The sequence below is a fragment of the Pinus tabuliformis genome, chromosome 9, assembly GCF_031772625.1.
Source record: "Pinus tabuliformis cultivar Carrire ecotype Pingquan chromosome 9, CPIR1, whole genome shotgun sequence".
NCBI classification, from domain to species: Eukaryota; Viridiplantae; Streptophyta; class Pinopsida; order Pinales; family Pinaceae; genus Pinus; species Pinus tabuliformis.
The window spans coordinates 1,995,302,461-1,995,309,951 of record NC_142307.1 but is presented as its reverse complement, the minus strand read 5'-3'; positions in this window follow the sequence as shown (position 1 = coordinate 1,995,309,951).

Genomic DNA, 7,491 nt, shown 5'->3' with positions numbered 1-7,491 from the left:
TAAAAACATAGTCAATGTCCCCAAAATGAGATGAAGAAGGCAACAAACTATTTGACTAAATATTCAAGAAATATTTGATTAAACCTTTAAGGTCCTATCATATTTTAAAATAAAAAGTTTCCTATCCCAAATTGGATGATTAAAGAAGGAGTATTAGTGAAGAAAACAACTAAATATTTGAAGATTAATTCGATTTGCAAGGAGGTTAAGTCGACCTCAAATTTTGGCTCCAAAAATTAAATTTTGTAATTTCAAATTTAAAATTTGTTAGGGTCAGTTCCCTCTTGGATAACGTCATCCTACCACCCCCCACCTTTTTTGGTGTCCATTCAACCTATATATATATACATACATATATATATATATATATCTATATATATATATATATATATATATATATAAGGCTCATTTTCCCTTCATTGAGGATCATCGTATGCATTTGATCTGACACATATTTATGATTTTCTTTGAGGCATTGAGTATTCTTGATAATCTAGAGTAGCAGGATAAAGTTGAAGAAGAATATGGGTTAATTTTCATGGTTTTTGGTTATGGTTTCTGTTGGGTATTAAGTAGCTTCTTACACCATTCATCCTATTTCTGAGATGCGCAAGTCCTAGGGGATTATTTTACCCTAGAACAGGAGCAAAATTTAGTGGTATATTTATACAATATTTGAGGAACTTTTATGAAAACCCCCATTCCTAAAATCCATCCTCCATACACAAATCTTGGTAGATTTTGTGTGTTGATTTATATAAGAATCTCCATTGAAGGTTATCCAAGTTCTTCAAAACGAGCCCATGCATCTTCTCAACCTTCCTGAGGCACATCTTCTAAGACCTAAATTTAGCTGAATATCCAAAGAAAATTTTCATTTATTCCTATACATTCATTTGAGGCAGATCTAAAATATTTATTTAACCATTTTCATGGATACATATGAGTTTTTAAATGGATTTTTCGGCCTACTCTGAGGCATAATTTGGATATATGAGGTCTACATAAGTAATTAGGGCATTCAAACCTCTTGAGGCATAATTCAAAAGCGGTCCTAATACTTGGTTGGAGAGAGACTTATTTTCATTCAAGGATTTGTGGATATTCTAAGGTGTTATTTCAAATGGTGAATTTCTCCAGCGAGAGTTTTGATGCCCATGTAGGGCTTGTTTTTAATCTATTCCCCTGAGGTTCCTTGTGGAAAAAGTGTAGAAAATTTGTGGGACAACTTCACTGAAGTTCCTTGCAAAGAAGTCTTTCATTGAATTACATACCTTAAGGCCAATTCAAAGGTTGTTGTTTGACCTATTACTATCAGTGAGAAAGGCACCATTGGAAGTTCAGTCTAAAGTGTCACATTTCTTATCATTAAAGGTTGATCCTTATCAATAAGGGTTTCTTTGGGCCATCCTCTGTTGGACCAGCTGAAGTAAGGCTCCTTGAAGGCCTCAATAAAAGACTCAACTTATCAGTCATTGAGAGGATTCTTCTAAAGTAGAGAAAATTGTGTTGAAATTAGAGGCACAATATTGGCAACTAGATAAAGGTAAAAGAAGTTATATTCAGACATATTCCTAGTAGTCAACAACTCACTTAACATTAGCATATCTAAAGGGCATCTTTCGGCACAATGTTGGTACATTTTGCATCAGAAATATTAAGGTACATGAATTGTTCAGATTAATATTTGAAGTGAAGGTTGTTGTTATTCAATCACATTGTTTAGAAGAAGTTTTGAAGTTTTTTGAATAATTTTGATTCACCATTGCACATATCAAGCACGCATGAGCTAAGGGTCATTTAAGAAATCATGTATCTATGATTTATCACTGAATGAATATATACATATAGAGCATGTGTTGTTGGACCAGAATATGCCTTTGAAGTCTTATACTACTAGGGTTTCATCTCATCATTATCAAAGAGGGATATAGTTGACAGTATGCTCGGTACTGATAGGTTGTATTGATGGGCATAAAGGTTTGGTCACAATGTGATGTTGATGTTGGAAAAGTTTGAGGAAAAATATCTATTAATGAGATTGTGATGTTTGTTTGACCAAAGAATGATGTTGCTATTCTTAAGTTAGGGTTTGCCATAAATTGTGTGGGCATCTAATGAGTGCTATGGTTTATGATGCTTCTACATTGCTTGTTGAACTAGGGTGATGTTAGCATTTGCATGGCTTAATATTTTATGTAAGTTGAGAGGTTGACGTATCTTGAACAAAGCTTGACTAAGTTGACAGGTTTGATCTTTTGAGCAGAGAAATTTTGTATTGTTATTGACAACCTAGTGCCAGTATTGTAGATTGACAAAGTTAGCAGTTTGTTTCATTTATTTTATTGAGCAGAGATTAAATTGTAGTTTGATATTATTTATTGAGAAGAAGTGGATCTAATCTGAAAATATATGAAACGTGGTGAATTGTGGTGAATTGAAGGTTGGAGCCTTCAGGGCAAGTGGTAGCTTGCTTAGTAGGGCGGCAAGGTGGTGCAAGGCAAAGATTGGAGTCTCCTTCAAGTTGGAGTCTAAGAACACTTCAGGGTGGCAAGGTGGTGTTAGGGCAGGTTGTAACTTGTGTAGGGTGTTGGAACGCCCTTCCAATTGGAGTTAATAAATCAGTGTGGTTGAGCATACTTTTAGTTGGAGCTAATAAAACCAAGGTATAGCAGTGTTCTTCCCGTTGGAGCTGGTAAATCAGGAAGCTTGAGCTTCCTTCAAATTGAAGCCTTGTTGATGCGAGCTTTATGACCTTAGTCAATAAAGGAGAAGTGACGGAGAGCATAGCCCTTTAAATAGCCCTAGTTGTTTGGTGAGATCATTGTAGATGGGTTTTAAGGTTCCACTAGCCTTCCGCCTCTTCCTCTTTTCAAGAAAAAGACAAGGGTGTTCCTATTCTATATGGTTATCCTATTGTTAATCTATATTACTGTTTAAGTTAATTTAGCTATTCTAACCCCATAATGGATAAATTTATTTTCTTTATTGTTTTGCTTTCTCAAAACGTTTGATAGGCTTTTTTTTGGTTTGGATGTGTTTGCAGGCATGACATGGAACTATAGGACGTCAAACAAGAAGATTGCAAACCTATATCTTTCGTAATATTACATGATCGTCCAAAACAACCATCAACGCTCCATGTCATAGAGCACTCATTCTTAGTCAATTCTTCTTACACCAAACTTTTCCACATTACGCTAATAGTTAAAAACCTTTGCCTTTTGTCAGTTGTTTCACGCTGGAATAACTGTGAATGAAATTAGATACGATGGTTTGTCTACCATATGTTAATTTATCTATCTACATGCTTGCACACCTATCACATTAGATCTTCTATAGAATCAAATGAAGTCATGATTTCAGGGATTGTTAATCACTATTATTACGGAAATTAAGTGCCAAGAATCTCATGCATCAACTACAAAACTTTCTAGCAACAAACTGAGCTTTGCAGTTTTTCACTAGATTTCTTTGGCGACGTTCGAAAGATGCATTTTTATCGCCATACTCTTATTTCAATCATATGAACCTTTTAATTTTACAATAATAAGAATGTTGTTATGACCTTCTTGGTCTTTGAAACTATTTATTTCTACAGGATACAATCCTTAACGTAGACAAGGAACATGGCAACACCCCTAAATCTGGACATTCAATCAAATAGAATGAGCACTGGAAGGAACTAACATGAGCAAAAAAAAGACCGGATGGAGATCCTGGGCATGAATATGAATTGAACTCATTCGATTCTATGGCTACTCTTAAAATATTCAAATTCTTATTATGTTTTGTTTTTGTTGGTGCAAGTATCATAAGGTTTTTTTCAGGACAGAAAAAATGTCGACTATCATATTAAAAACCTAAAGAACCCCATCATGTCCAATTAAAAACAACAAAAACCTAAAGAACCCCATCATGTCCAATTAAAAGCAAATAAACAAGTACGTACCAAACTGCTCAATACCTCTACAAAATTGCAGAGGTATCATAGGGATTATTTCAAGGTCGTTTTGGTATATTCAAAGATAGAAAAAAAAGCCTACTAAGATATGGCACCAGTTTGGAAATTGTCATAATTTGCAAGCTAGATGATATGAGATATTTTCATACAATCTATTCATTTACCCCTTTTTAAGAAGATTTGTGATACAACTGAGCTGGTTGATTTGATTGGATAAACTATGTTTCATATTTTGTGAAAATTACCCTTTAATTTAGAAGCTTTGTTTTGTATAACCATGAGGCCATGATAATTATAAAAAGGAGTTTCGAGATTTTAAATGGGCCATATCTATACCTGCATTAGCAGTACTGGTAATATAGGAGGATGTGCATTTTGAAAGGTAGGAGACAGTAAGGGATGAGTTGGATAAAAGAAATGTGGGTCAATTATATAGTGATTGCGAAATGCATTTAATGTTAAGTGTGAAGCCAAATTCACACAGTATTCTAGATCCTTCTAGATTAGATTTTTCTAGATCTCCAGGATTCTAAATCCTCCTACACTACCAATAGTTTCTAGATATTTCTACACCGCCATTAGTTTCTAGATCATTCCAGATCTCCATTTGAATCACATACAGGATTCTAGATCCTTCTTCTGCCTCTATAAATTTGTAATTTCTCTAGCCAAGGAAAGAAAGAAAAGGGCCAAGCCTATTATGTAATGCAAAGTGATTTCTATTCTCCAGTGATTGTTTTATCTATTCCGTTGTTTCTGACTGAGTAATCTTGTTGTTTCTCCATTTCTCTGTAGTATAAATCCGTTGTGTGTTATGTATGCTCTGGTCTAACAACTGGGATCGGAGTGAAGTTCGAATATCCACCGTGCAAGCCGCTTAGTGCCAAAACGTTGGTTGTTACCCCTGGAGCTGTTGAAGGATCTATCCAGGAAATAGTTGAGGAACGCTGGAACTAAAAGACAGTTGCTGCAAGAAAAACAAGGTCATGGACCTATGTTGAAACGTGTTGCTGGAGTTTGAAAAGTGGAGATCAGTGGAGATTGGAGTTGAAATGTGGTGTTCGTAAGTTTTTTTTACATCAAGCTTGCATGTATACGTCAAGTTTTTTTCACAAACCAACATATGTATGTGTGAAATGTGAAAAGGTTAAAACATTATATATGTTTTTATATTTATTATGAAACATATATAATTATATGTTGGAATTTTGAAAAGTATATTTTAAAAAGGAGCAGGAATTTTGAAAAGGGTATTTTAAAAGGAGGAAGGTCATTATTACTAAATTTTAAAGATTAATAATTAAAGTTTTATTTTTAAGTGGAGTTTTTTGTGTTTTGGGGCGTGAATTTGATTGAAAATGGAGACAACAGTTACAGATATGGAGAAGTTGAGCGGGGCTAATTTTGCCCTATGGAAATCACAGATGGAGGATATATTGATTTTAAAGGATCAGTATTTTCCGATTGAGGGCACAACAAAGAAACCCTCATCGATGAAAAATGAAGAGTGGAATAAGCTAGATAGAAAGGCGATTGCAACAATCCGCCAATATTTAGCAAAGAATGTTTATTTCAATGTGTCTGGAGAAAAGACGGCTGAAGGATTATGGAAGAAGCTCCATGATCTATATGAGAAGAACACAGCATCAAACAAAGTGTTCTTGATGAAGAATCTTTATAATCTCAAAATGAAGGAGGGTGCTTCAGTTGCTGAGCACTTGAATGCATTTAATTTTATTACTAATCAACTTGCCTCTGTTAAAATCATTTTAGATGATGAAATTAGAGCTATTTTGCTAATGTGCTCTATGCCAGACAGCTGGGAAAATTTAATTGTAGTTGTGAGCACTTCAACAACTACAGGGACCCTGAAGTTTGATGATGTCAGCAGCAGTTTAATGAATGAGGAGCTGCGTCGCAATTCAATTGCGGAAAACCAGGGAGGAGAGGCTGTAGCTCTGGCTGATCGTGGTAGGAGAATGGATTGAGGCCGACAAGGGCGATCAAGATCGAGAGGCTGATCAAAATCAAGGAGAGGAAGGATCATCTGCTTTCATTGTGGCAAACCCAGGCACATGAAGGAAGAATGTCAATTCTGGAAGAAAGGACAAAAGGATCATAGACCGTCTAGTAAAAATCACAAGTCATCCAGCACAAATGAAGGTGAAACTACTGTTGTAGCCATAGATGGTGATGTGTTGTTTACTGTTTCAGTAGAGGATACATGTGTATATACATCTAGCAGTAGCTTTGATTGGATCCTTTACTCTGGGGCATCTCACCTTGTAACGCCATGCAAAGATAGTTTTGTTTCATATAATCCCGGTGATTATGGTAGAGTGCATTTGGGGAATAATCATTTTTGCAGCATTGTTGGAGTGGGAGATGTCCATATCAAGATGAAAGATGGACAAGATATATTGTTGAAACAGGTCAGGCATGTACCAGAAATGCGCATGAGTTTAATCTCTATGGGACGACTGGATGATGAAGGCTATTCGACAAGCTTTGGAAAAGGAGACTGGAAAATTAGCAAAGGTGCATTGGTCATGGCCAAAGGACCCAAGACAGGAATATTATACACATTGAAGATGCATGACAGGAATAACAAAAGGTTGTGGCTGTCACAAGAAAAATATATCAAAGTGCTTGACAGGTTTAATATGAAGGATGCCAAGCCAGTTGGTACACCCCTTGCAACCCACTTCAAGCTGAGTACTAAATTATGTCCTAGTAATGACAAAGAGAAAGAAGAGATGAGTAGAATTCCTTATTCCTTATGCTTCAGCAGTTGGCAGCTTAATGTATGCCATGGTATGCACACGACCAGACATTGCATATTCAGTGGGAGTAGTGAGCAAGTTCCTTACCAATCCAGGCAAACAACATTGGCAAGCATTAAAATGGATTTTAAGGTATCTCAAGGGTACTAGTCATTATTGTTTATGTTTTGGTCATGATGAGACTGTGCTTGAAGGATTTACAGATGCGGATATGGCTGGAGATATGGATACCAGAAAGTCCACTACAGGTTATTTGTATACATTTGCAGGTGCAGCAGTATCTTGGGTGTCAAGGCTACAAAGAATAGTAGCCCTCTCTACAACAGAAGCAGAGTACATAGCTACAACAAAAGCTTGTAAAGATATGTTGTGGATACAGCGATTCCTAGGAGAGATAGGAATAAAGCAGGACAAGTATGTGTTATATTGTGATAGTCAGAGTGCCATTCACTTGGTGAAAAACCCAGCATTTCATTCAAAAACAAAGCACATTGACTTAAGTTACCATTGGATCCGGCATGTGTTGGAGGAAGAACAGTTATCCTTGGAAAAGATCCATACAGATAGGAACCCTGCTGATATGCTCACTAAGATTCTACCACAAAATAAACATGAGTTATGTAGAGGCATGGTAGGACTCGGTGTGACTTATAGTATGCTAAAGTTCTAAGGTACTTGAAGGGAACTCAAGACTTTGGAATCAAGTATACACAGGTAGACGACTTCAGCTTGATTGGATATTCT